At 48.9% G+C, this 27,685-nt stretch overlaps 1 non-coding gene and 4 pseudogenes across 1 annotated transcript; 3 read left to right on the top strand and 2 right to left on the bottom strand.

Annotated features, from left to right (window-relative positions):
* The first annotated feature begins 7,127 nt into the window (after positions 1–7,127).
* On the top strand, positions 7,128–7,246 carry LOC143950093 (5S ribosomal RNA; annotated as a pseudogene).
* Positions 7,247–16,991: 9,745 nt separating this feature from the next.
* LOC143946602 (5S ribosomal RNA) lies at positions 16,992–17,110 on the top strand (annotated as a pseudogene).
* Positions 17,111–17,384: 274 nt separating this feature from the next.
* LOC143950910 (5S ribosomal RNA) lies at positions 17,385–17,503 on the top strand. Its single transcript, XR_013266231.1, has one exon. It is a non-coding gene; the product is annotated as a 5S ribosomal RNA (ribosomal RNA).
* Positions 17,504–26,467: 8,964 nt separating this feature from the next.
* Positions 26,468–26,586, bottom strand: LOC143949679 (5S ribosomal RNA; annotated as a pseudogene).
* A 109-nt stretch (positions 26,587–26,695) lies between these two features.
* On the bottom strand, positions 26,696–26,814 carry LOC143946157 (5S ribosomal RNA; annotated as a pseudogene).
* Between the last annotated feature and the right edge of the window lie 871 nt (positions 26,815–27,685).

The following is a 27,685-nucleotide window of genomic DNA, read 5'->3' as shown; positions in this document are numbered from 1 at the left end:
CCCGAGATGTTATTTGCAGGATCCACCACTATCCTCATAAGGAACAGATCCTATGCAAAGCCTGGAACGCCGGGGACCTGGAATTTGATGGGGCGACCATTAAGATCCTCCCGGACCTTTCCCGCCCCACCCTGCAAAGACGAGCCATGCTGCGGCCGCTGCTTGACCTTGCTCGCAGAAGAAATATAACTTACCGCTGGGGATATCCGCTTTCAGTGACATTTAAGAAAGATCAGAGATCGTTTACTTTGCGGAAACCTGAATCCCTGCCTGCCCTCTTTACCTTTCTTGGTTCAGAGCCGGTGAGGATGCCTGACTGGCTGGCTTTCCTCCCACGACCGCAAGGACAACCGAGTAAGTCTGGACAAGGAGCTGCAGTGCCTCCCGGATTACAAAGAGGTCGTCGCCGACCTAGAGCGGTCTCTCAGGAGGATGTCCGTGAATCTTGATCTGGCTCCCGGGTGCTACCGCCCAACCTCGTTTGACCGTAATCGGATGATCCCAACCCCAGGTTCGGAACTCACCTGCTCAGTTAAGTTTTTGTTTCTTATCTTTGCCCCTACATTTCCAGTTACCTTTGCACCTTGACTGCCACCTGGCTCCCTCATGGTCCCCTGGCACCACCCCCCCCCCCTTTTTTTTTTTCTCTTTTTGGTGGGCTACCCGCCCCGAGGTGTTGAATGATCCTACCTGCATTTTACCAGCCCCCCCCCCTCCGGGGAACTGTGAGGAGCTACGCCCCCACCCCTCGGTTGACGTATTTGACTTGCTGACTCTGCCCTGCCCGTCTGCCGTGGGACATCCCTTCTCAGTTACGGCAGGAACATTCCACGCTCCAGCGCCTAACCGGGGAGGACACCCTTTGCCACCGTTGGATGGGTGGGGATGGCTGCCGAGAAATCCCCCCATTGGCAACGGCCCTGAGAGTTGCAGTCATGTGAACCCCTCGGCTGGACATACGGACAGGTAGCCTGGACGGATGAGGAATGGGTTTGACATGTCTGCGCGCATGGAGCCCTGATGCCATGGGGGTTCTGGGGGCATGGGCATCCACTGGATTACGGACGCATTGAAAGATTCTGTCGCAGGTGTGTGTTTAGTTGGGGGCTCAGGTCGGGCTACCAGGCCGTTGGGCACCATTTGGCTGGCTACTTGTCCTGTATTAGGAGCCGATCTGGCTGACGATCGGCAGGCTATCTGGGGAGGGTTGACAGTCTCCTACATGGCCTGGTAGATACAGGATTAACAGCCCTCTTGCTGCGGCAATTCCTACGTTTGGGGCCAGGTGTCTACCGAAAAGCAGGTACGAGGGGGACGTATACCGTGGGGAATGGGAACACCTGTTTCGTTCACTTTTTTCAGTTTTTATGCATTTGTTGTCTCCTTTTTTCTGGGTTGGGGGTTATCCCTGTTGCAATATTTTTGGAGTGATACATGTTTTTTCATTTTTATGATGTGTCGGGTGGGGAGGTGTGGCTGGGCGCTCTCTTTTTGAGCCCTGTCCTACCTCTCCCCCAAATAGGTTGGTATATGTCACTGGGTTCTGCCACACGGCTCCCAAGCGCCATATGCAAATATTATACTGTGTAAGGGACAAGGTGTTAGACTTTGTCCCATTTTCCTGACTCTTTTTCTCTTTCTTCTTTTAACGTTTTTTCCTTTTCTTTCTGGTATCTGTTTTAACCTTCTGTTTCCTTCCCCTCTCTTCCCTTGCCCTTTCCTTCCCGGTCCTTTCCGCCACCCGCCCAACCCCCCCCCCCCCCCCGGGTCCCCTATGGCATTCGACAGACTTACAGTGATGTCCCTGAACGTTAAGGGTCTTAACACGCCGGAGAAGAGGCGTATTTTGTTAGATGATTTAAAACGGTCCCAGGTAGACGTAGCTTTTCTCCAGGAGACCCACTTTAAGGATAATAAGCTACCTTATTTACGAAATAAGCTTTTCCCGATTGCCTATCATTCCACAAACCCAACGGCTAAGTCCAAGGGAGTCTCCATACTGATATCCAGTAGGGTTCCCTGGAACTGCCAGAGCTACAATCTGGACCCCTCAGGACGGTTTGTCTTCCTTAAGGGTACGGTAGGCCTCACGCAGCTTACACTGGCAGCGATATATGCCCCTAATGACCACCAGGCCACCTTTCTGGAAGAGACTTTAGAACGTCTCCAAGACTTCAGAGAGGGCCAGTTGATTATAGGGGGAGACTTTAATGCCCCATTGACTCCCTCAGTGGACACTTCCTCCGGAAGGACCTCCATCCCCATAGGCCAACTCAAACGTATGTCTAAGACGTTCCATAAATCACAGCTGATAGACGTTTGGCGTCTGCAGCATTCGGGAGAGCGTGACTATACCTACTATTCCTCTGTACACCAGGTATACACTAGGATAGACTACTTCCTGATCCCCCATGCGCACCTACATGCCATTGAACACACGTCTATTGGACTTAGGACCTGGTCTGACCATGCACCTATATTTTTGACATACCGTATATCTGATCACGCCTCTTCCAGACACCGATTCTGGCGTCTGAACGAGAGCCTCCTGCAGGCACCGGAGGTGCTGGCGGAGGTGTCTAGGGAGCTGCATTGTTACTTCCAGGAGAATGCCCGACCTGGTTGTACGCCTGGGATTTTGTGGGAGGCTCACAAACCAGTGATTAGGGGGATCCTTATTAAGCATGGGGCCCGCATTAAACGGGAGCGTACCCAACAACTTACCCAACTCTTACAGAAACTTGCTGTTGCTGAGGGCAAACATAAGCATAATCCCACACTGTCCTCGGAGTCTGACTTGACAACCTTACGGAAACAGATCAACGATCTCCTCCACTACAGAGCTAAGGCACATTTACAGATCTGCCGTAGAACGACATATGAATCAGGGGACAAATGCGGGAAATTGTTGGCAAGAATGGTCAGAGACTTAAAACTTTCCACATACGTCCCTCATATTAACAAGGCAGGGGGCGAAAGGGCAATCCTGCCCACACATATTACACGGGAGTTTCACTCTTTCTACTCCACCCTGTACAACCTGCCTCTGGTGACAGCGCCCCAATCAGACATGGACGAATACGTTGCGACCTCTCACATGCCCTCTCTCTCGCCTGACACGCAGAGGATCTTAGACTCTCCCATAACTTTACCAGAACTCCAAACGGCCATGAAGTCCCTGAAGCCCGGGAAAGCGCCGGGTCCTGACGGCTATACCTTACAATACTACAGAACCCTATTCCCAGTATTAGGCCCCCAACTACTCACGGTCTTTAATGCCGTGGGGTCGGGAGAAACGTTCGCCTCCGCTACCCTGGGTGCCCATATCTCCGTGATCCCTAAGGAGGGGAAGGACCCGGCGTCCTGTGGCAGTTATAGACCTATCTCGCTGCTGAACGTAGATCTCAAACTATTCACCAAAATACTGGCTACTCGGCTGGCATTGCATCTCCAGCAACTTATCCATCTGGATCAGGTGGGTTTTGTCCCGTCGAGGGAAGCTAGGGATAGTACCACCAAAGTGCTTAATTTGTTACATATTGTGAAATCAAAGAAGACCCCGTGTCTATTTTTAAACACTGAAGCCGAAAAGGCGTTCGACCGGGTTAACTGGTCGTTTATGTTTACAGTACTACGACATATCGGACTGGGGGAGGTGATGCTGAGCCGCATAGCTAGTATATATAGTAGTCCTACAGCCCAGGTGAAGGCCAACGGTATACTATCAGAACCTTTTAAGATCACCAATGGGACGAGACAGGGTTGCCCATTGTCCCCCCTCCTTTTCGCTCTGTCCTTGGAACCGTTTTTAGCCAAGATCAGAATGAACCCCGATATACAAGGGGTGGCAATTGGCCGACTGCACTGTAAGCTGTCAGCCTATGCGGATGATATGCTCTTCTCCATCACTAACCCAATAATTTCCCTTCCGAACCTCCTTAGTTCATTCGAGACTTACGGGAAACTCTCTAACCTTCGAATTAACTTTATTAAATCTGAGGCAATGGGGATATCTATTCCGGCACGTACTCTCTCGATGTTACAATCCACCTTCCGATTTAGATGGACGTCCTCTGCCTTGACTTACCTGGGCACGAAAATCCCAACTGACCTGTCTCGCATCTATGACTATAACTTTCCCCCTTTGTTGATACAGATTAGGGCACTGCTAGACACATGGCATAAGGGACTACACTCATGGTTTGGGAGATGCAATCTACTAAAAATGAGTGTGCTGCCCAAATTGTTATACCTCTTTCAGGCTCTCCCGATCAGAATACCTCCCACATATTTTAAACAGGTGCAGACCCTGTTTGTCCAATTTGTCTGGGCATACAAGAAACCGCGCATACCACGTGCCCAACTTTCTGCGCCCAAACGATATGGGGGACTGGCACTCCCCGATATTAGGAGATACTACCAAGCAATACACTTAGGCAGAATCGTGGACTGGGGGAGACATCAAGAATTGAAATTATGGGTACAGATAGAACAACGGCAGGTAAACATTCCCCTGCGTTCTGCGCTATGGTGTGGTGGCTCCCTCCCCCCTGAGATAAAATCGCATCCCTTGATAGCAATGACTTCAGGCGACACTCCAAAACTCCCTGACTACCAAAACCTCTCCCTTGACCCCGATTCTAGGTAACCATCGGTTCCCCCCCGGGAACTCACCTACACGCTTTCAGGCGCTGAGGGAGTCAGATTGTGTAACGGCTGCACGATTTGTGCGGCGAGATAGGTGGCCCTTGTTAACGGAGCTAACCGACCCAGCGGGCTCCTTCCAGCTCTCCTTCTGGGACGCAGTACAGATACACCATTTTCTTCAAAGCATCCCAAATCCCCAGTCTTACACACGACCGCTGACCCCATACGAGGAATTCCTCACAGGCACGGAACCAGTTTCTCGAGTCCTCTCTAAAATGTACTCGACACTGAATACACCAGCCCACTCACCGAGCCTGGCGTGCTTGGACAAGTGGGAGGCGGAGCTTCAATGCACCTTTACTGCAGTCCAGAAACAGAATATAATTGACCATTCTCTTAAAACGTCACTGTGCACTAAAATACAAGAGACCAATTATAAAATCATGACCAGGTGGTATCTTACACCTAGTCGCCTACATGCCATTTTCCCAGACACGTCAGCAAGTTGCTGGCGATGTCATGAAGAGAGGGGGTCCATGTTACACATGTTTTGGTCCTGCCCTAAGTTGGCGCCTTTCTGGACTGCAGTGCGAACGGTGTCTCAAAAATTTACGGACCTGCTGATTCCCAACGACCCGGCGTTCTTTCTACTTCATGTGTCCACCCTGCCCCCGCCGAAGATACAAGAGATCTATACTGCGACACTTGACTAACGCTGCCAAATCCTGTATCCCCCTACTTTGGAAACAAGACTGTCCTCCGACCGTAGCAATGTGGTTGAGGAGGGTAGAAGACATGAATAAAATGGAGGACTTGGTGTTGACAGCGCAACACAGACAGGACACCTACAGGAAAACCTGGTCTCTCTGGAATATGTTCATACTTTCAGATGAAGGAAAGTCGCTGCTTGCGACTTGAGCTGTTGTGATTACATGGACACTAGGCAGTACACGGAGGTTCCAACCCCATGGACAGGTATCTCAGTCGCACGCCTCCCATTGTCCCTCCATGCCCCCCTTCTCTCCCGATCCTCCCCCCTCTCCCCTGTAACTTACCTTTCTTTCTTCTCTCATTCTTTTCTGGTAGCGATATGTCGGCCTATATTGTTTAGATTTTGGCTATACCAACAAACTGGACCTCGGGGACATATGGACCCTGGTTATATTCTCTTTCTTGTGCTGTTGGAATATGCACTGTATTTTATATCTTGTCAAGATGAGTGACTTGGAGGCTGCGACCTCCATTTTTTTGCTACCGCTGTATGTTAAACGGGCCCTTATCCCATTGATGAAAACTAATAAAATATATATTTGAAGAAAAAAAAAGGGTTGGGCGTGTCTTGAAGAGAACGCTTACAGCCACATCACCCTGAAAGCACCCGATCTCCTCTGATTTCAGAGGCTAAGCAGCGTCAGGCCTGGTTAGTACCTGGATGGGAGACTGCCTGGGAAGACCAGCTGCCATAGAAGGATCTGGCCTGGTTAGTGTCATGATTGGGAGATCGCCTGGGAATACCGGATGCCGTAGGCTTCTTTTTATGTTGTTGGCTTTGACCTGTTTTTTTTAGCTTGTTTCCCAAGGTGACCATCTCTGCCTTTGTCAAGAGGCTTCAGAGTGCCCAAAGAGAGTGCCTACGGCCAAATCAACCTGAAAGAGCCCAATCTTATCTGATCTCGGAGGCTAAGCAGCAATGGGCCTGGTCAGTATCTGGATGGGAGACAGCCTGGGAATACCAGGTGCTGTAGACTTCTCATTATGTTGTCGGCGTTGACCTGTTTTTTTTCCTTTTTTCCCTTGGCATTTATCAAGAGGGTTGAGAGTGCACAAAGAAATTGCCTATGGGCACAACACCCTGAAAGTTCCCAATCTCGTCTGGTCTCAGAGGCTAAGCAGGGTTGGGCCTGGTTTGTACCTGGATGGGAGACCACCTGGTTTTTCCAGATGCCGCAGGCTTCTTTTTATGTTGTTGGTGTTGACCTGTTTTTTTCGCTTGTTTCCCAAAGTGATCATCTTGGCATTTGTCAAGAGGGTTGAGAGTGCCTAAAGAGATCGCTTACAGCCGCATCACCCTGAAAGCACCCTATCTCTTCTGATCTCAGAGGCTAAGAAGGGTTGGGCCTAGTTAGTACTTGTATGGGAGACGGCCTTGGAATACCAGGTGCCGTATTCTTCGTTTTATGTTGTTGGCGTTGACCTGTTTTTTTTCGCTTGTTTCCCAGGGTGACTATCTTGGCATTTTTCAAGAGGGATGAGAGTGCCCAAAGAGATTGCCTATGGGCACATCACCCTGAAAGTGCCCGATCTCCTCTGATCTCTAAACAGGGTTGGGCCTTGCTAGTACCTGGATTGGAGACCACCTGGGAATACTAGGTGCTGTAGGCTTCTTTTTATGTTGTTGCCGTTGACCTATTTTTTTCTGCTTGTTCCCAAGGTGACCATCTTGGCGTTTGTCAAGAGAGTTGAGAGTGCCTGAAGATATTGGCTGTGGCCACATCACCCTGAATCTGTTCCATCTCGTCTGATCTTGGAGGCTAAGCAGGGTCGGGCCTGGTTAATGCCAGGATGGGAGACCGCCTGGGAATACCAGGTGTCGTAGGCTTCTTTTTTTTTTCAAATATAATTTTTTCTCCAAACAGGGGAAGATGGTCCCCCGAGTACATAATGCAACAGAGAAATACAGAGCAAAAAGCAGCTGAACAATACTTGATACAGGTATATTCGCAACGGTGAGTCTGCCTTCCATCAATCACAATGATTCGAGGCACGAATAAAGTACTGTACCAAGATCCAGGGTCACACAAACCCCAGGTCCCTCCTGCATAATCCATCCAGAGGGGGGTGTGGGGCCGTAATTCCCAATTTTCCACTTTTTCCAGAAGAGAGAGGGGGTGGAGGGGGTGAGAGATAGGAGAGGAAGGCAGAAAAGAGAAGGGGTGAAAGATCATGAAAGGAGAAGAGGGGACGAGACACGATGGCAGCCACTGTCCAAGGGGCCAGTCAAGGAAAGCTCAGAGCACTAATGCGATAGCAGGCGACATCCTTCCAGCGAGAATATAATGGTATTCCAGATGTCCCAGGTTTGTTTAAAAAATTCTTGTTTACCTTGTGATGTGAGGATCAAGTCCTCCATTTTTTTTAATGTCCTCTATTTTCCTAAGCCAGTGAGTAATGAAAGGGGGGGGACATTTTTTCCAATAGAGAGGGATGCAGGATTTCACCGCATTTATCACATGCCGTAAAATTGATTTTTTTGTACTTCTTAATGGGAATCTGTTAATGATGCAAGAGAAAGAATGCAGCCTCTTCCTGGATGGAGAAGTCTGTGAATTTTTGTGTTATGCATCGGATCTCTGTCCAGAAGTCCACCAAGCTGGGACAGGACCAAAAAATGTGGAGCAACGTGCCCTCTTCTTCTCCACACCTCCAGCATATGTTCGAGGAAGAGGGGAAACATTTATGCAGCTTTGATGGTGTCAAATACCACCTGGTGAGAAGTTTAAAATTAGTCTCCTGTATCTTCGTGCACAGCCAGGTTTTGAGAGCCAAAGTGATAATGCATTGTCTCTGTGCTGGGGAAAACTAGCAATTAAGGTCCTTTTCCCAGTTGGACAGACAGGTTAAGTGTGGGTAATCTGTTTGAGAGAGAATGTGTGCCAAAGGGCCTTCGCTCCTACATAGAGTCTCAAACTCCGTCTGAGGATTGGTGAACGTTTGAGGATTGGGGATGGAATGGAGAAAATTATGTCGTTGCGCCGCTCTCCAAAAAGGCAGTTGGAAAAGCCCTGTCGGATCTGTTAGGGTTGAGAAAGAAGGCCATTTTCCATCAATGACGAATTTAGACGCATTGTCTAGGTTGGAATTTCTAAGTGGGTCCCCGGTTTAAAGTTCCGATGGCCACGTATAGGGAATAGGGGGGAAGTCAAAGACGTGAGTGTGTTTTGGGTAGCGATCAGGTGACTGACTTTCAACTAAGCCCCTATAGTGGGATGTGACGTCAATTCTGTGGGTAAACCCTTATAGCGCCACATGGCGCTTCTTAGCGGAATTCGGGAGTGAGCTTAGAAAGTTTGTTTCGATTCCAGTCCAATACACACCCCAGATGGGAGGCCAGGTAGTAGCGACACAAGTCAGGGAGAACCAACCCTCCCTGTTGTTTAGACAATGTCAGCTGTGACCGCTTAAGTCTTGGATTTTCGTGGGCCCAGTTAGATTGAGTGAGCAAGGATTAAGCTTGCTTAAAAAACGGGACTGGAATCTGGATCAGGAGAGCTTGGAAAAGATAGGTAAATTTAGGGAGTATGTTCATTTTAATGAGATTGCATCTCCTGAACCAGGAATGGAGGCCAGAATGCCACCCGTGAAGCAAACTGCGGATCTTAGTGACAAAGGGTGGGGGGAAGTTTTAAGGGCTGTACGGGTCAATTTAAATCGAAAATTGGACTGCAAGTCTAGTAACGTTTGCGGGGGGACTGCAACCCCCATGGCCTCTGATTTCAAGAAGTATCCCGTATATCTGGAATTCCCGAAGGAGATTTTGCAAGGAAACTCTGGGATTCGTCAGCGAGAACAGCATGTCATCCACGTAGGCAGATATCTTGCAATCAGTAGTACCCATTTGGAGTCCCGTTATGTCTGAGTTTTGTTGAATTGTGGAGAGAAAGGGTTCCAATGACAGGGGCGACAGGGGGCAACCCTGTCTGGTCCCATTCCCGATGTCAAGGGGAGATGAGAGCACCCCATTCGCTTTGACTTGAGCTGAAGGGCGTGAGTATATTTTACTTATCCATGCCAGCATCCGTTCACTCAGACCTATATGGCGAAGGACCAAGAACATGAATGTCCATTTGACCCGATCAAAAGCCTTCTCGGTATCAGTACTCACGAGAAGACAAGGGGTCCCAGATGACTTTGCTTTATGGACCAGGGTAAGCACCTTAATGGTGTTGTCCCTATCTTCCCTGGTGGGAATAAAACCTAACTGGTCAATATGTATAAGGGACTGCAAGTGATGTGCCAATCACGTGGCGAGGATTTTAGAGAATAGTTTTAGGACCGAATTTAGGAGGGAAATGGGTCTGTAGCTCCCACATATGCCCAGGTCTTTGCCCTCCTTAGGTATCAACGAGATGTGGACTCTAAGGGTATCCTCAGGAAAATCCCCATTTGAGCTCAGAGTATTAAATAAATTCACCAAGCGCGGGCCGAGAATAGGGAGGAAGGTCTTATAGTATTGTGCGGTATATCCGTCAGGGCCCGGAGCCTTACCCACCTTCGGAGGTCCCACGGCCGTCTGGACTTCTTCCAGTGTGATCGGGTCCTCCAAGTACTCCCGTGAGTCCGATGAGAGGGTTGGTAGACCAGAACCGGTTACATATCTGTCTATATTGTCCTGTCCGGACCCTGAATCAGGCAGGTTGTAGAGATCAGAGTAACATTTTTCAAAGACTTTGGCTATTTGGGTTGGGGTAGAGGCCCTCTGGCCATTCTCATCTATCAACTGGGGTATGTAAGAGGCAGATTTAAACTCCTTTACCGACCTGGCTAAGATTTTTCTGCATTTGTCCCCTGACTCCTACGTCAATTTACGACAAAACTGGAGTGTCGCTTTCGCTTTATAATGGAGTAGGTCAGCAATCTGGGTGCAGAGTGTCCCCAATTCAATCTCTAAGGTCCGTGAGGGGGCATGTTTATGTTTGGCTTCCACAGAGGCAAGTTCACGAAACAGATTAGCAAGCTGTTCCTTCCATGTTCGTTTGATGCCTGCCCCGTGCCTGATAAGTACCCTGCGGAGTACTGACTTGTGAGCCTCCCAAATTATCCTCGGGTCGCAGTCCTGCGTTTAGTTTTCTTGGAAATAAAGGTCCAATTCCCTGGTCCATCTGCTAAAACTTCCGGTATCTGGAGGAGGCTCTCATTAAGGTGCCAGAATAGAGACCTACGTGAGGGGTTCCTAGAGAGGGTGTAGGTAAGGGCTACAGGAGCGTGGTCAGACCAAGTAATATGGCCGATGGAGGAAGAGCTCACCAAGTGCAGTTGGTCATGTGGAATCAAGAAGAAGTCTATCCTCAAGTATGATTTGTGAGGGGAAGAGCAAAAAGAGTTGTCCCTTTCCCCAGAGTGTTGCAGACGCCAGACATCAACTAATTGGTCATTCAGTAAACACTTAGTAAATGAGGAGCGAGGAGCAAGAGGCAGAAGTTTCAACCGATGGCGAAAGGGGACATTAAAGTCCCCACCTAATATCAACTGGCCCTCCCGAAAGTCACATAATCTGCGCAGGGTAGTTCTGAGGAACGTATCTTGGTGATCATTGGGAGCGTACACAGTGGCAAATGTAAAAAGGCGCTCTCCAATGTGGCCCCTAAGAAAAAGATATCGGCCCCCAGGGTCCACCAGAGAATCCTGGAGAACCCAGGGGAGCCTGCTAGAGATCAGAATGAAGACTCCCTTGGTCTTAGAGGAGGGGTTAGTAAAGTGGTAGACCTTAGGGAAAGATCTCGACCATAGAAAGGGGAGACTAGTATTTTTAAAATGTGTTTCTTGTATAAAGGCCACATCAGTACAAGAAGTCTTCAGTTCTCACAGGAGGATCCACCGTTTTTCAGGGGAGTTCAGTCCCTTAACGTTTAGAGAGGTGACCTTGACTGAGTCTGCCATCGCTCCTCTGGGAGGGGGAGGGGGACGTCAGAGAAAAGCAAAGAAAGTTGAACCAAGGTAGGTTTTGGGTAGGTAATGGATGGCGGGAACTAAGGGGGAGAAAGGAAGGGCAAATGGAAGGAAAGGTAAGGGGAAAAAGAGGCCGGACACCTCAACCCCAGGGGGAGAGGGAAATTAAGGGTTGTCCGCACTCAACAGTACAGGAAGGGTATACTAAAACAGCACAATTATGCTATAGCACTTACCAGATGTACACTGGGTTTAAAGCGCTGTCCTACGTGGGTTGGTGGGTAGACAGGTCGGAGAGGGAGCCCCCAAATCCTAGTCCCCCCAGTCCCGGCAGTGGTAAATGTCACGTCTGATACCGGTATGCAAATAAAAGACAATCAGTAACATCATAGAACCAAAAAACAATAGTATAATCAAAACAGAGGTAGAGCATATAACTGTCAGCACTGAGGGGTCTCCTCAGCTCGCCCTAAACGTAGGCATGCACGAGGGAGCCCATCACAACAGAAAAGGCATCACAAAATGGAATCCACCACCCCCCGTCCCATACCCCAAAAGTACATGCAGCCCCCGAACAAATGCATTTCTCCCTTTGGCAGATTGTCCTCTCCTTACCCCCTCTCCCCCATCCACACCCCGGGGGAAAAGGGGCAGGGAAGAGGGGAAAAGGGGGGTGGAAGGGGGGAAGGGGGAGGGAAGGGGGAAAGGGGGGAGTGAAGGGGGAAAGGGGGGAGGGAAGGGAAGGAGGGAAAGGGGCAGCAAGGGAGAGGGGACAAACATGCCGAAATGTCAAGTCCTTTAGCGCACTCACACCAGCAACAACCCGGACGCCAAAAATTTTAACTCCTCCCCTCCATGGTCACCACATCAAGATGAAAGAGGAGCAGCCCTGGTCGGTGCATGGAGAATCCGGCAGGCAAGGGGCTGGGGCCACCATCCCTCCATCCAACGGGAGACTTCACCCGAGCAGCAGTCCTGGGGCCCGCCAATTAGTGTCTCTCCTGCATCGCCATCGGGGGCTGTGTAGAGCATCCAGAGGGAGGCTGGGACCGCCCAAACAGTAAGGGGTTAATCTTCCATGGGGGTCCAGAGTCACACTGGAGGGAAGCAGTGGGTGGGTTATGGTGCTGCTTCCCCACCCGTGAATTGCAGGACTACTACCTCCTCTGTCTGCATCGCTGCGCGGGGAGGAAGGCTCGGCGAGGGAGACTAATTAGTATGGCCGTCAGGCTGCTTATATTAAAAAAAAAGGTTTTTAAGGGGGCGGAGCTCCGCGGGTGGGCGTTGCTTATACGGGCGGCACGAGATGGCACAAGATGGCGGTGGAAGGACGAGGTTGACCTTCCAGGTCACAGTATGTGAGGGCATTTGTAGAACCATGGCAGGAGGCAGAGCTTCGGGGGTGAGACAGGCACTACAACAGAGGGACTCCACGGCCCCCAGGACCTCTTTGCCTGGGGGGCTGATGACACCACCGGTCCTGGTCTAGGATGACAGGTCAGAAGGCGAGCTGACAGTGTGCGAGGAGGAGGAGCCGCAGGAATGCGAGCCAGCAATGGAGGCAAGCACGGCGGCTGTTGGGGTTCCAGTCAGCCCGGTAAGTCAAATAATGTCTAAATGTTTTTCGTTTAAGTTGCATTACAGGATTTGTTGGGGGGTTGGAAAGGGGGGTGCAATGTCGGCGGCAGTTGCTCCTCCGGGAACAGAGGTGGTGGATGCTGGCCCACAAATGGCGGGCGGTGCGTCTGCAGTTTGGGGACAGTGGTGCAGTGGTGGGGTTGTCAGGTAATGGTAGGATGGAGATGGTAAGGATTGCAGATGCAAAAAAAATAAATAAATAAAAAAATGTGAGATGTACGGGTGCTTTGAGGGTCCCCTGGGAACACAATTAAATAGGAATTCCGGGATATGATTTGAAAAGGTAAGTGTGTGGAGATCTTCTCGTTATGGCCCCCTTTAAAAAAAATAAAAATAAAAGGGGGGGAATTTACATTTTAAGTGTGTAGGGTCATGCAGGAAGATTAAGGGAAAAGGGATGAAGGTAAGAGGAGGTACCGATTGATTTTGTGGAAGGCGGTCGCCATTATGCGATTGCCATGGGGGGGAAGAACCTGTTGTTCTGTTATATGTAGGCCATTGCACACGTTAAAAAGGGGGATCTGATTGGCTACGGGATGATGAGCAGTTTAGACCGCGCAGGTAGGTATGGCCGCCTCTTAATGGGGATCAAAGGATAGCGGCTTCTGGATGCGGTTTCTGTAGTCGAGGCCCCCGAAGCAGTTCCTTCAGGGGGGTATACCCAGGGCCGTCTTTAATATTGATTGGACGCTGGGCAAACATTTTCTTAGGGCCCCCCCCTCCATGCAATTTCGCTCTCCACCTTCTCTGAGACATACAATAAATAGCAGCAAGACTTAAAATCACTTTACTGTATCAGATCAGGCAGCGATTGTGATTGGTTGCCAGAAGTTACAGCATATTATTACTGCTTACTGACTGGTTGCTAGAGGTTACAGCACTCCTTAAGGCTCACTGATTAGTTGCTAGAGGTTACAGCACATTTCTGCTTGTTGATTCGCTGCTAGAGATTACTGTACAGTAATACTGCTCACTGGTTGCAATAGGTTACAGCACACACACTGCAGTGGGGTATGATATACTTATGAATGCTGCCTTTATTTACATATGAATGCCGTTGGCCTTGGCTATTTACATATGCACGTGACTGATATTTACATATGAATGTCAGTATTTATAGGTAAACACAGGTCTGCAGGTGATGCCTGCCCATAGGTTGCTCAATTTAGTGGGCCATGATTAGATGTTTAGGTAATTACCGGAGTGGGGGGGGGGGGGGGTAGAGACGTGTCGGTCCCTGATTCAATCGTACATGGCTTGGACATTTTTGTGTGTTGGGCCGCCTTCTTCCGATGTTTGTGCGATTATACTTTATACATTGCAGCACATTGCAGGTAGGTTCATTAGTGCCATTGGCTGCAAAACACGGGGGGCCGACGAGGGATATTGTACTATTTTGTTCTGGCATTGTGATTGTTTCAGGGGTTACGGAGGGTCATCTGCCAGTGACCAAGGTGGAGGTACTATAGAAGGGGGTGGGGGAGGCCCAGGGATGGCGTGAGGTACAGTTGAGGACTTTGCATTCGTTGCTGGGTAAGTTCAATTATACCTGCCGGTTTTATTCTGATGAGTGGGTTTTGGCCGACGGCTGCCGTCTGCTACAGTGGGGGTTTCAGGCCCTGGCTAATTTAAACAGTTAAATGTGGAACATAGGGAGGGTTAGAAGGTTTGGTATGAGTTCTTGGCCACATATAACGGACGATAGGTGGATGCCAGGTCAATGGGAAAAGGGGTCACGAACACGGCAGGGTAAACAGGTTTGGGGGAAATTTTTTCTTTCAGGGGCAATAGAGTGAGGAAATTTGGCCCCAATTTTGTTGGGTGGAAGTGGGGTGTTCATTCGTAAACGTGTGCTATTGGAATTTTTCCAGTGGTTCCGGCTATGGAGCTGGGGTAAGGGTCATGCAGGAACCTGACATTGAATTGTGATTATGTGGGTGTGGTTTACGTGGTCAACCACATGTCCGCGTTGTCACAACTGGTCATACGGCAGCTACGCCACTTTGTGGTGCGTTAGGTGCAGTTGAACATTTTCTATATGCTATTCATCTTGCAGGCTTCGGAAACACGGGGGGCTTACTCCTTGCATCTATTTTTGGTGGGAGTTAGCTGGCCACAGAGGGGGAGGAATTCCCTACTCGGGCTGGGTATGGGAGATGGCATTGGAGTGACCACGGGAGGTAACAGGGCGGTCAGCCAGTGAGTCCACATGGGCGGCTTACGTGAAGGTATGAAAAGAAGGGTGGGTTGTTGGGTGCAAGAGTCTGAGGTCAAACATGGCTATGTGGGGGGTAAGTTTGTTGGTGGTACTATGGTTCTAGGAACTTGGTAAACGGGGGTCGGTATCTGCCATTGAGCGGAAACTGGTGGGTTTTTGGCTTTTGTTTAACCTGCGGTGCAGGGTGGATTGAAAAAAAAAGAGTTTGGGTTGGACAATTGAAAAAAAATGAATAAAAAAATGATCAAAGGGTTAGAGGGGTGGAGGTGCTGCTGTTTGTGTTACCAGGATTCAGGGTAAAAAAAAAAAAAAAAAAGAGATAAAACGTTTAGGGAGTTTCTAGGGTTTGGAACAGATGGCATGGGGGGCAGTTCATGTGGCACAAGGCTGAGAAGTATTGGTCGAGATTCCAGTTCGGATCGGCGTTCTGAAAATGCCACTGGGATGCAAGGTTAGATGGTGCAGAATACGCTTCACACTCCTTCCGCATCGGGGCGGCTGTAGAAGATGCCAGATGTGGGTTGGATGAGGCAGCAGTAAGGAGGAATGGTAGGTGGGAAGCAAAGCGATTACGCACTTACCTATGCCTTCATGTGGTGGTGGAATAAATAATAAAAATAAATAAATAAAAATAAAACACGAGTGGGGGAGTAGTCTGTATATACAAGCTGTGTTGTTTGTGGTAAGGGGTACATTGGTTTACTTTAAAGTTGGTGCTGCCTTTGTTTGGCGTTTTTTTTGTCCAGATGGAGGACTTATACGCCTTGTCTGGATTTTCTTTGTTATCTGTATGTTTGTTGGGGGGCCAGGAGAGCAGATGCGAGATCCGTTGGCAGACAGTTGGGTAGTTAGAGGAGGGAGGCATGTGTTCACTGGCTAGGTGTAGGGGGGTTGAGGTGGAGCAAGGTGGTATGGGAAATGGAACGTTAGGCATGGCGGGATAAACCGCCGGCCATCTGGGTTATGCATGCAAGGGGTAATGCTTTTGGGTTCGAATGATCAGGGAGCTGATCTCGGACATTAAGTCAGATATTTTACGACTTCGTACAGTTGTCTAACACTCAGGTGGTGGGGAGGCTGTGGCTCAGAATGGGGTGCCTGGTGATCAGGCAAGTAGAGGGGGAAACTAATTTGGGCCTGTAATTGAGGGTGTTAGAATACACCTCTAGGGAGTGGGGATTGTTTTCTGGGCTCTGGGGCTGCAAGATGGGATCCAGCGGGCCCCCGGGGGTGTGGGGGAGCCCTTAAGGGTAAGGTGTCATCCTTGCAGGCTGTGGCGGTGTTTTGTTGGTCTTTGACGGTGGCAGTAAACATATGTGATGGAAAGGGGAGGGGGGCTCATCGGTAGTATGTGCCCCTCCGGTGTATTCCAGAGAAAGGTTAGCTGGAATACTGTAATAGTTGCACTGCGGGAAGGGGGTTGTCTCCGAGCTGATTATCCGCTGGAGACCTATCGTGTGAATAAAGGTCCCGCTGTGTATTGGTGGAATATGTGTTGGAGTTCGGGGGTGCCCTCAAAGACCAACAGACTGGAGTTAAACAAGTTGTTACGGAGGTGATATTTTGGTATATATTTGATATTGGAGTTATTTATATGGTGTGAATAATAAATAGGCTGCTATGGCCATTTATACTCCAAAATTAAGGTGTGGTCTCATCATTTTAGAAGGGTAAGAAATGGGGATGTTGGAGTACAAGTGGTATAGCAGGTTGGGTACCTCTGAACTACACTGGTTAGTACCTGATGTTTTATTTTTCTGCTTGTTTGCTGAGGTGACCATCTTGGCGTTTGTCAAGAGGATTGAGAGTGGCCAGCAACATCGCCTATGGCCACATTACCCTGAATGCACCCATTCTCGTCTGATCTTGGATGCCAAGCAGGGTCAGGCCTGGTTAGTAAATGGATGGGAGACCGCCTGGGAATACCAGGTGCCGTAGGCTTTTTTTCAATATGTTGTTGGCGTTGACGACCTGTTTTATTTTTCTGCTTGTTTGCCGAGGTGACCATCTTGGCGTTTGTCTCGTCTGATCTCGGATACTAAACACGGTCGGGCCTGGTTAGTACCTGGATGGCAGACCGCCTGGGAATACTAGGTGAAGTAGGCTTTTTTTCAATATGTTGTTGACGTCGACGACCTGTTTTTATTTTTCTGCTTGTTTGCCGAGGTGACCATCTTGGCGTTTGTCAAGAGGGTTGAGAGTGGCCAGCAAGATCGCCTACAGCCATGTCACCCTGAATGCGCCCGATCTCGTCTGATCTCGGCTGCTAAGCAGGGTCGGGCCTGGTTTGTACCTGGATGGGAGACCGCTTGGGAATACCAGGTGCTGTAGGCTTTTTTTTTAATATGTTGGTGGCGTCGACGACCTGTTTTATTTTTTTGCTTTTTTGCCGGGGTGATCATCTTGGCGTTTTTCAAGAGGGTTGAGAGTGGCCAGCAAGATTGCCTATGGCCACATCACCCTGAATGCGCCCAATCTCGTCTGATCTCGGATGCTAAGCAGGGTCGGACCTGGTTAGTACCCGGATGGGAGACCGCCAGGGCCGGACTGGGAATAAAACCAGCCCAACAGCATAACGTCGTTATTTTCTTGTTCATGAAAGGGAAAGCCATACATTTTAAAGAACATTTGATGAAGAGTGTATTATATATAGATATGAAGTCACATAGGGATATATATATATATATATATGCAAATTCCAGTTAAAAGTGGTAAGTGGACAATTATCAAGGGGGACCCCAGGAACTCAGAACGTGGGGGGGGACCACCTTCCACAGAAAGAATACACTAAGGTAAAGGGGACGGGTGCTCACCAAATGCAGCTTTACTCTGCCTGTGAGTGCAGTCTCACTGTGCCCACAAATGCGGCCTCACCGTGCCCACCATTGCAGCCTCACTGTGCCCATTATTGCAGCCTCGCTGTGCCCATCAAATGCAGTTTTACTGTGCCCATGAATGCAGCCTTACTGAGCCCATGAATGCAGCCCCTCCTGTGCCCCATGTCCCAGTCTGCAGTCCCTGTCTGTGGGAAGGTGTGTTGTTGATGCTCAGTACGGTACCTTGCATGCCAGCAGGATATCCATGACGGCCAGCAGCAGGCAGGGTCTGTTCTCGTTTTGGATGGGGACAGTGCTCCTTCCAGAGGATCTGTTTGCTGTGACATGGAGTGGTCCCTGGATACCTGCACCTTCAGCCGTCCCCATTTTCCAGCCCCAGTCAGCCTGTCCTCTGGTCCTGGGGAAGTGGAGAGTACTGGGTGGGAGGTGGAGAGAAGGAGGAGCAGAGAGTATTGGCGGGGTTGGAGAACACATGGGTGGGGGCAAAGAGCAGGGGGTAGTGGAGATCACAGGGGTGGGGAGCAGAGAGTGCTGGGGGGAACTTGAGAGTACTGGCGGGGCCAAAAAGAACAGGGGTGGAGAGCATGGTGGGCTGAAAGCACTGAGGGGGCTAAGAATGTGGGGTGGCGAAGAGCACTGGGGGGGGGGCAGAAAAACAGGGATGGAGAGCACGGGGCTGGAGAGTACTGGGGGGGTACAAAGAGTAGGGGTGAGAGCTTGAGAGCACCAGTGGGGACCAGAAAGAACAGGGGGAAAAGCACGGGGGATTGGAGAGCATTATGGGAGGTGGAGAGAATTGGCAGGGTTGGAGAGCACATGGGTGGGGGCAAAATGCAGGGGGGAGTGGAGAGTACAGGGGTGAGGAGTGGAAAGTGCTGGGGGAGCCAAAAAGAACAAGAGTAGAGAGCACGGGGGTAGAGAGAACGGGGGGGCTGGAGAGAGATGGGTGGAGCTTGAGAGCACCAGGGGGCCATAATGAACAGGGGTGGGGAGAATGGAGGGATGGAGAGCACTGGGGTGGTGAGAAAGAACAGGGAGGAGAGCACTGGGGGGAGTGGAGAGCACTGAGGGGAGAACAGGGGGGAGAGCACTGGGGGGAGTGGAGAGCACTGGGGAGGAGAACAGGGGGAGAGCACTGGGGGGAGGAAGAACAAGGGGGAGGGGGAAAACAAGGGCAGAGAGCACTGGGGGGAGTGGAGAGCACGGGGGTAGAACAGGGGGGGAGTGAAGAGCACTGGGGGGGAAGAACAGGGGGGAGAGCACTGGGGGGAGTGAAGAGCACTGAGGGGGAAAGAACAGGGGGGAGAGCACTGGGAGGAGTGGAGAGCACTGGGGGGGGGGGGGGGTAGGACAGGGGGGAAGTGAGAGCCTGCAAAGAACTTAACAATTGTGACAGCGAATCACAATTGCAAGACTTTCTCCAAGACGGAGGATGTACATTGGTCTTTAATCCTCCACACTCCTCACATATGGGTGGCATCTGGGAGAGACTTATAGGTATTGCCAGGTCGAATCTTGGATGCTATGTTGCTACAAATCAAACCTGCTCAGTTGACCCATGAGACTTTACGCACCTTTATGGCAGAGGTTACGGCTATTGCCAGGCCTATAGTTCCTGTGTCCTCAGACTCAGATACACCTATGGCCCTTAACCCAGCAATGTTGTTGGCTCAAAAGGTGAACTCTCTGTCTGCTCCATCTGGAACCATAAGTACAACACAATTTCATGCAAAACAATGGAAGTACAATGCTTGGCAGACATATTTTGGAAAAGATGGAAAAGAGTATCTGTCAAATCTGCAACGCCTTAGGAAATGGACTGAGGATCGTCCAAATATAAAAGTGGGTGATGTTATGTTGAAGGACAGCCAAGAGGGCAGGAATGAGTGGCCCGTAGGACTTGTTAATGCTCTAAGCAGGGATGGCAAGGTTAGAAAGGTGGAGGTCAAGATTGTGAAAAATGAGACCGCCAGAATTTATCTCAGACCTGTAACTGACAGTTTTGATCTTGGACTAGCTAGGATTCCATTTTGCTGTTTATATGTTTTTTCTGCATAGCAGTGGTTATTTAGGTAGTGACATAATAAATTATGCCAGACAGAGTGTTCTGCCCATATTTTTTATGTGCTGTTACAGATTATACTGCAATGTTGGTTTCACGTTGCTGCCATCTAGTGGTCAGAGTTAGTAATTATTTTGCCACAGCTTGACAGGAAGTGATATTTTCTTCACAGTGAAAGCTGGAACTGTACTTCCTTAATTTCATGATTGCTCCTTGATCCAAGCTGACTGAATGCAGTAGAGCTCTTAACTATTCTTGGGCTAATGGTGGAATTGTCCGTGAGTACTTTCACTGATAGAGTGAGGCTGCTGTATAATGGTTTTAATGCAATGACACATTTGTTTATGCTTATGTTGTAGTTTTACAAAGTTATTTGGAAAAAAGAATACATACAGATCTGATGTCTCGTGTTTCTTGACTTCAGAGTTATTTTTAATCTGTCTGACTAGTGTTATACAACAGTTTAATAACGCAAAGCAGAACAGTGGGCGTTGCAGCGCGTTTTCAAACCGCACAGCAAACTGCATTTTCTGGGTGGGTTGCGTGTTCAGAAATGTGTAGATGGATTCAGACACTGCCTAAATGGAAGCGCATACGCTATGCACATTTGTTGCCTTTTTGGAAACATGCAGAAAGGTTTTGCTGCCAAAACGCGCAATGCTCCATGACCAAAAAGTTTCTTTAAACTACTTTGGGGCGTTTGTCGCTTATAGGGCAGCCCATTCAAGTGATGCTTGTTTACATGGGAAAAACACAAAAAAAAGTGAAGCAGGAACATGCATTTCCACTATGCTCGGGTGTGGATGGGATGTGCTGGGGAGTAAGCTTTTAGGCAGCAAGGATAACTAGGGAGGAGAGAGGGGTGGGTCAAAAAACAAAAACACTACATCAGAAGTCTCAAAGATTAAGACAAAACGTACCCCTATGTCATCTCAAGCCTTCTCTTCTCTACTCTGCTATTGACAACCTCTACGACAAAATCTCACCCCTATCCTGCACCAACCTAGCCACTTCTGTCTACAACACTTCACTTCTGGCCTCTCTGGACTCACTGGCCCCCCTCACTACACACAGAATCAAGCCCCGACCCCTTCAACCTTGGCAAACAGATGCCACTAGAAGTCTGAAAAAACTTGGTCTTGCGCCACAGGCGCTCATGAGCACGACTAAGTCTCAGAGAGATTTCAACCAATATAAATCTGCCCTCCAAAATTACAATTCTAGCCTCCTCTCTGCCAAGCAGAACTATTTTATCACTCAACAGCAACCTATCATCCCGTCCCCGTCAACTCTTCTCTACTTTCAACTCTCTACTTCGTCCTCCACCGCCTCCACCCGCCAACTCACTCACTGCCCAGGAGATTGCTAATCACTTCAAACAGAAGATTGATACAATTCGCGTGGAGATTTCTACTGTTCTGATACCCTCCACGCTTTACACATCATGCCCACAGGCACAATCATTACTTCCCTCTTTCAACCCCACCGCTATAGACGAAGTTGCTAAACTACTTGGTAATGTCCACCTTACCACCTGCCCTCTGGATCCTGTTCCCTCGCAAATGCTGCGTTCACCCTCTGACTCTATGCTACACTCTCTAACTCACATCTTCAATCTCTCCCTCTCTTCTGGCATCGTCCCCAACTCTCTAAAACATGCACTTGTCAAACCCATACTTAAAAAACCCTCACTGGACCCATCCAATCCAAACAACCTACGCCCCATCTCCTTGCTCCCCTTTTTATCCAAACTACTCGAACGTCTGGTCTACAACCGACTGAGCGTCCACCTCGCTGATAATAGCCTTCTTGATCCCCTTCAGTCTGGATTTCGTCCTCAACACTCCACAGAAACTGCTCTCCTAAAACTAACAAACGATCTACTAACGGCCAAAACCAATCGACATTATTCTGTACTCCTCCTCCTGGACCTCTCTGCTGCCTTTGATACGGTTGACCACCCCCTCCTTCTCAAAAAACTCCACACCTTTGGTCTCCGTGACTGTACTCTACGATGGTTCTCTTCCTACTTATCCAACCGCACCTTTAGCGTTTCTTACAACTCTACTTCCTCCTCTCCTCTTCCTTTCTCTGTTGGGGTCCCCCAAGGTTCTGTTCTTGGACCACTCCTATTTTCAATCTATACCTCCTCCCTGGGTCAACTGATAGCCTCCCACGGCTTCCAATACCACCTCTATGCTGACGACACCCAAATCTATTTCTCTACCCCTCAGCTCACTCCCTCTGTCTCCTCACGTATCACTAATTTACTATCAGATATATCAGTCTGGATGTCACACCACTTCCTCAAAATCAATCTATCCAAAACCAAACTTATAATTTTTCCTCCCCCATATGCCCCTTCCCCTGATCTCACTGTCAAAATTGATGGCACAACCATAAGCCCATCCCCTCATGCCAAGGTTCTAGGTGTAGTACTGGACTCTGAACTCTTCTTCAAGCAACACATCCAATCACTGTCCAAATCCTGCCGCCTCAACCTCCGCAACGTCTCCAAAATACACCCCTTTCTAACCAATGAGACAACAAAGCTCTTAATTCACTCGCTGGTCATCTCTCGCCTCGACTACTGCAACTCCCTTCTCATTGGCTTACCTCTACATAGTCTATCACCTCTTCAATCCATTATGAATGCCGCTGCCAGACTCATCCACCTTACCAATCGCTCGGTGTCTGCTACTCCTCTCTGTCAATCCCTCCACTGGCTTCCACTCAGCCAAAGAATTAAATTCAAAATACTAACAATTACATACAAAGCCATCCACAACTCTGCCCCCAGCTACATCACTAGCTTAGTCTAAATACCAACCTACTCGTCCTCTTCGTTCCTCTCAAGAACTCCTGCTCTCTAGCTCCCTCATCACCTCCTCCCATACTCGCCTCCAGGACTTTTCCAAAGCCTCCCCAATCCTATGGAATGCCCTACCCCAATCTGTCCGCTTATCTCCTACTTTATTAGCTTTTAGACGATCCCTGAATACACTTCTCTTCAGAGAAGCCTACCCCACCCACACCTAACTGTATTTTCATTTTCTCCATCAGCTCACCCCCCACAGTTATTACCTTTTGTTTCAACTTGACTCTCCCTTCTAGATTGTAAGCTCTAACGAGCAGGGCCCTCTGATCCCTCCTGTATTGATTTGTATTGTAAGTGTACTGTCTGCCCTCATATTGTAAAGCGCTGCGCAAACTGTTGGCGCTATATAAATCCTGAATAATAATAATAATAATTCAGACACTGCCTAAATGGAAGCGCACACGCTATGCACATTTGTTGCCTTTTTGGAAACATGCAGAAATGTTTTGCTGCCAAAACGCGCAATGCTCCATGACCAAAAAGTTTCTTTAAACTACTTTGGGGCGTTTGTCGCTTATAGGGCATCCCATTCAAGTGATGCTTGTTTACATGGGAAAAACACAAAAAAAAGTGAAGCAGGAACATGCATTTCCACTATGCTCGGGTGTGGATGGGATGTGCTGGGGAGTAAGCTTTTAGGCAGCAAGGATAACTAGGGAGGAGAGAGGGGTGGGTCAAAAAACAAAAACACTACATCAGAAGTCTCAAAGATTAAGACAAAACGTACCCCTAGCTGGTGATTTTACAATGGGAGTCGTGCTACACCAGAGTCACCAAAAAATACTGCAAGACTCAAGTCACTGAATTTAAGACAGCACCTATTGAAATCTGTGTGTTTTCACTTTACCTGAGTAGCAGGTCACCAATAAATAGTCAATATGTATCAGTTCACAGGAACCATGAGGTAGATCAAAAACAGATTATAGGTGACTCACCTATAATCTGTTTTTGATCTACCTCATGGTTCCTGTGAACTGATACATATTGACTGAGCACATTATTTATATAGCTGGTAGCCTTATTTGGCATATATAAAACAGCTTTGCTTTGCTCAGTTTTTTCCACAGTTTTTTGCATATACATATTTTTTTTTTTTGCATTATTTGCACATATTTTTGGGATTTTTTTTGCACTCTGCACTTTATGGACACAAGAGATATACAGTTTTGCACAATTTTTGGACTTTTATTGATCCTTGATTAACGTTGGATGTTATATACAATATACGATATTTAAGACACTTATATTCTAGTCCACATTAACCACTTGCCACCCGCCCATTGTCAAATGAAGGCGGCAAAGTGGTTTCAAAATCCTGACTGGACGTCATAGACCGTCCTCAGGATTTTGAGCCGCTGCACGCCCCCGGGGGTGCGCATCACGGCGATCATTGTTGCGGGGTGTCAGTCTGATCCAATGATGGCTGATCACAGTGTAAATAGGAAGAGCCGGTGATTGGCTGTTCCTCACTCGCGTCTGTCAGACGCGAGTAGAGGAAAGCCGATCGGCTGCTCCTCTGAGAGGGGGGTCTGTGCTGCACACTGGACCACCAGGGACTCCACCAGACCACCAGGGATGCCCAGCAGCAGGTATGCCACCCTAGACCACCAGGGATTCCAATCAGTGCCCACGATGTATGCCAATCAGTGCCCACAATGGGCATCACTGATTGGCATGCATTATTATTTTTTTTAACAGAAACATTTTTATTGGTCTCTTAACGGATACAGCAATGCATCACATCATATTTTTTACATATAAAATATAAAATACAATGTAACAAGCACAAAAAAAAAGAAAAAAAAAAAAGGATCAGAGCAGAATCAAGCTATGTAGTATAGCGTACATTCAGATTTAGCAGTCATATTCCACAAAACATATCCGCACTGCACTTATCCCAGTATTCGTAGGGGACAACTCCTTAATTTGGCTGCTATAAAGGGTCAGGCCGTTTGATCATAATACAGCACCTAACCATCTACAGTAGGTCGGGGTGAGGGGACCAACGCATCAATACAGGTCAGCCCTGTGTCTCATAGTGCGCTTCTCTCTTGCACCCAACATCCCCAGATCTTAGTAAACTTTGTACCTTGTACAGCTGGAGGGCAGAATCAATCAGGGATTTCCAGTGGGCTACACTAGGTGGGTCTGATTTCTTCCACTGCATAAGAATAGTCTTTCTGGCATAGAACGCCGTATAAAACACAAACAGCTGTTTATATGTATTTGGCGCCACCCTGTCACACACGCCCAGCAGTAAAACTACCGGATCTAACCCCAACGAGAGGTCCCCAACTTCGTTGATCTCCCGCACCACACCTTCCCAAAATCGTCTTATAACCGGGCACTCCCACACCACATGTATAAAGTGGTACACTTCGGGCATCTATCCGAGTATCCCGGGTATATTCTGGAAAGGCGTTGCGGGGTATAGTATGCCCTATGAATACATTTCAACCGTATGTACCTGTCCTTAGCTGATATCATCAATGGCAAATATTGTTGTATCCCCTCTTCCCAATCATCAGTCGCCAGGATGGGGAGGTCCTCCTGCCATTTCTGGAAGAGGCTAGGTCCCCCCCTGGCCGACCCCGTCGAGATCCTAAGATAAAGAGAGGAGAGGACACGATCCGCCTCCTGGGCCATGAGAAATTTCTCGACAATGTGGGAGTGTAAGATTACTCCTGAAGGAAATTGTGCTCTCAGTGTGTGGCGTAATTGTATGTAGCGAAAAATCATTCTGGAGGGGAATTGGTATTCTTCTCTAAGGGAATCAAAGGGGATAAGGGATCCCCTCGGCATCACCTGTTGCAGAGTTGTGACACCATACCTAGCCCAAAGGGCAGGGTCCGTGACCGAGCTGAGGTGTTTCAACTTTGGGTTTTCCCACAGTGGGGTGTATGGCGACAGTGCGGCGGGCGGGTTCAATCGAGTTGTAACCTGATTCCAAACCCGAAGCATAGTTCGCATAGGGGTAGTGACCTCAGGGTGAGCCTTCGGCCCTCTAAAGACTAAGTTACTCAATGCAGGATAGGAGCCTAAAATTGCCGCCTCCAGATTAACAGACGGGTTGGAGCGGAGCTGCATGAACCACCACCGTAACCAGTACCGCTGCCCAATAATATTCCTTCAGACAGGGAAGGGCTAGACCCCCAAGTGACAGGGGCAATTGGAGGGTAGTTTGTGCTATTCTTGGGGTTGCCCCGGCCCATATAAAGGTGTTCACTATCTGTTCTACCTTCTTAAAAAATGAAGGTATCTGTCATTTGTGGGAGGAGCCTCGCCGTTATAAGACGGCCTCGGTTCCTCCCTGCCCTGTTGGATGTTTCCGGAGGTTGTCCCACCCTCTCGTTCCCCCTTTTTCTTTGTATCCCCTTTTCTTTTTTAGTACTACTTGGGAATGCCCCCTTTTAGGCATACTGACCACGTGACCACGGCACAAATTCAGGTCACTTTCTTTCAGTATCTGTCATTCCCATTTCATCATTGTTATTAGAGTCTCCAAGCACAAATTAAAAAAAAGCCTACGGCACCTGGTATTCCCAGGCACTCTCCCATCCAAGTACTAACCAGGCCTGATCCTGCTTAGCATACAAGATCAGACGAGATCGGGCGCATTTAGGGTGATGTAGCCATAGGCAGTCTTGCTGGCCACTCTCAACCCTCTTGACAAACGCCAAGATGGTCACCTCGGCAAACAAGCAGAAAAATAAAACAGGTCGTCGACGCCAACAACATATTAAAAAAAAAGCCTACGGCACCTGGTATTCCCAGGGGGTCTCCCATCCAGGTACTAACCAGGCCTGACCCTGCTTAGCATTCAAGATCAGACAAGATCGGGTGTATTCAGGATGATGTGGCCATAGGCAATCTTGCTGGCCACTCTCAACCCTCTTGACAAACGCCAAGATGGTCACCTCGGCAAACAAGCAGAAAAATAAAACAGGTCGTCAACGTCAACAACATATTTAAAAAAAAGCCGGGAGGGCGTGGCTTGCCTAGAGAGAGGATGGCTGCTTAAGCTTTTTGCTCCGTCTTACCTCAGCCTAAAAAAGATCGATCACCGAGGATTTTACCTGAAAAACACTTTCACATCATGGGGACCTCCTCAAGTGGACCCTCTGCATCTAGATCCCACTCACCAAGGGACCTGGGATCCCGTATACCAAGAGAATACCGCATCTTTTCAGGAACCAGGGGGCCCACATGGCGGCCTGTTCTCCCACCACCAACCACATCGGGATTACCCTGACGCCGACTGATCCACAGCACACTATGGCAGACAGTCCATCTCCCCATCACCAACAACTAAATATCCACGACCTGAGGACTGTCGCGGCTGATATAAAGAGCACTCTAACCGCCGCCATCTCAGACTTCCGCCACGAGATACAAGCAATCACAGGGAGAGTAAACTCCATGGAGCTAATGGCGGCGCAACAACAGCATTAATTGCAGATGGCTCAAGGCAAAGTCGACACACACACCTGGCAGCTCAGAGACCTCCAGCACCATGTCGAAGATATCGACAATAGGGGACGAAGACACAATCTGAGGTTTAGAGGCCTCCCGGAGTCGATGGAGCCCGAGCAAATCCTCCCAGCGGTCACATCCCTATTCAGCCAGCTGCTAGTCTGAACCTCCGGTACACCTATAGCTATGGAGAGGATACATAGAGCCCTTAGGCCTAAGGGCAAAGATTCTGATCCCCCACGGGAGGTCATCTGTTATGTTAACGA

Source organism: Lithobates pipiens, unplaced genomic scaffold, assembly GCF_037356315.1.
Source record: "Lithobates pipiens isolate NorthernLeopardFrog02 unplaced genomic scaffold, aLitPip1_a1.2 Scaffold_30, whole genome shotgun sequence".
NCBI classification, from domain to species: Eukaryota; Metazoa; Chordata; class Amphibia; order Anura; family Ranidae; genus Lithobates; species Lithobates pipiens.
The sequence above is the reverse complement of the archived record's forward strand: the minus strand, read 5'-3'. Positions and strand labels throughout refer to the sequence as shown.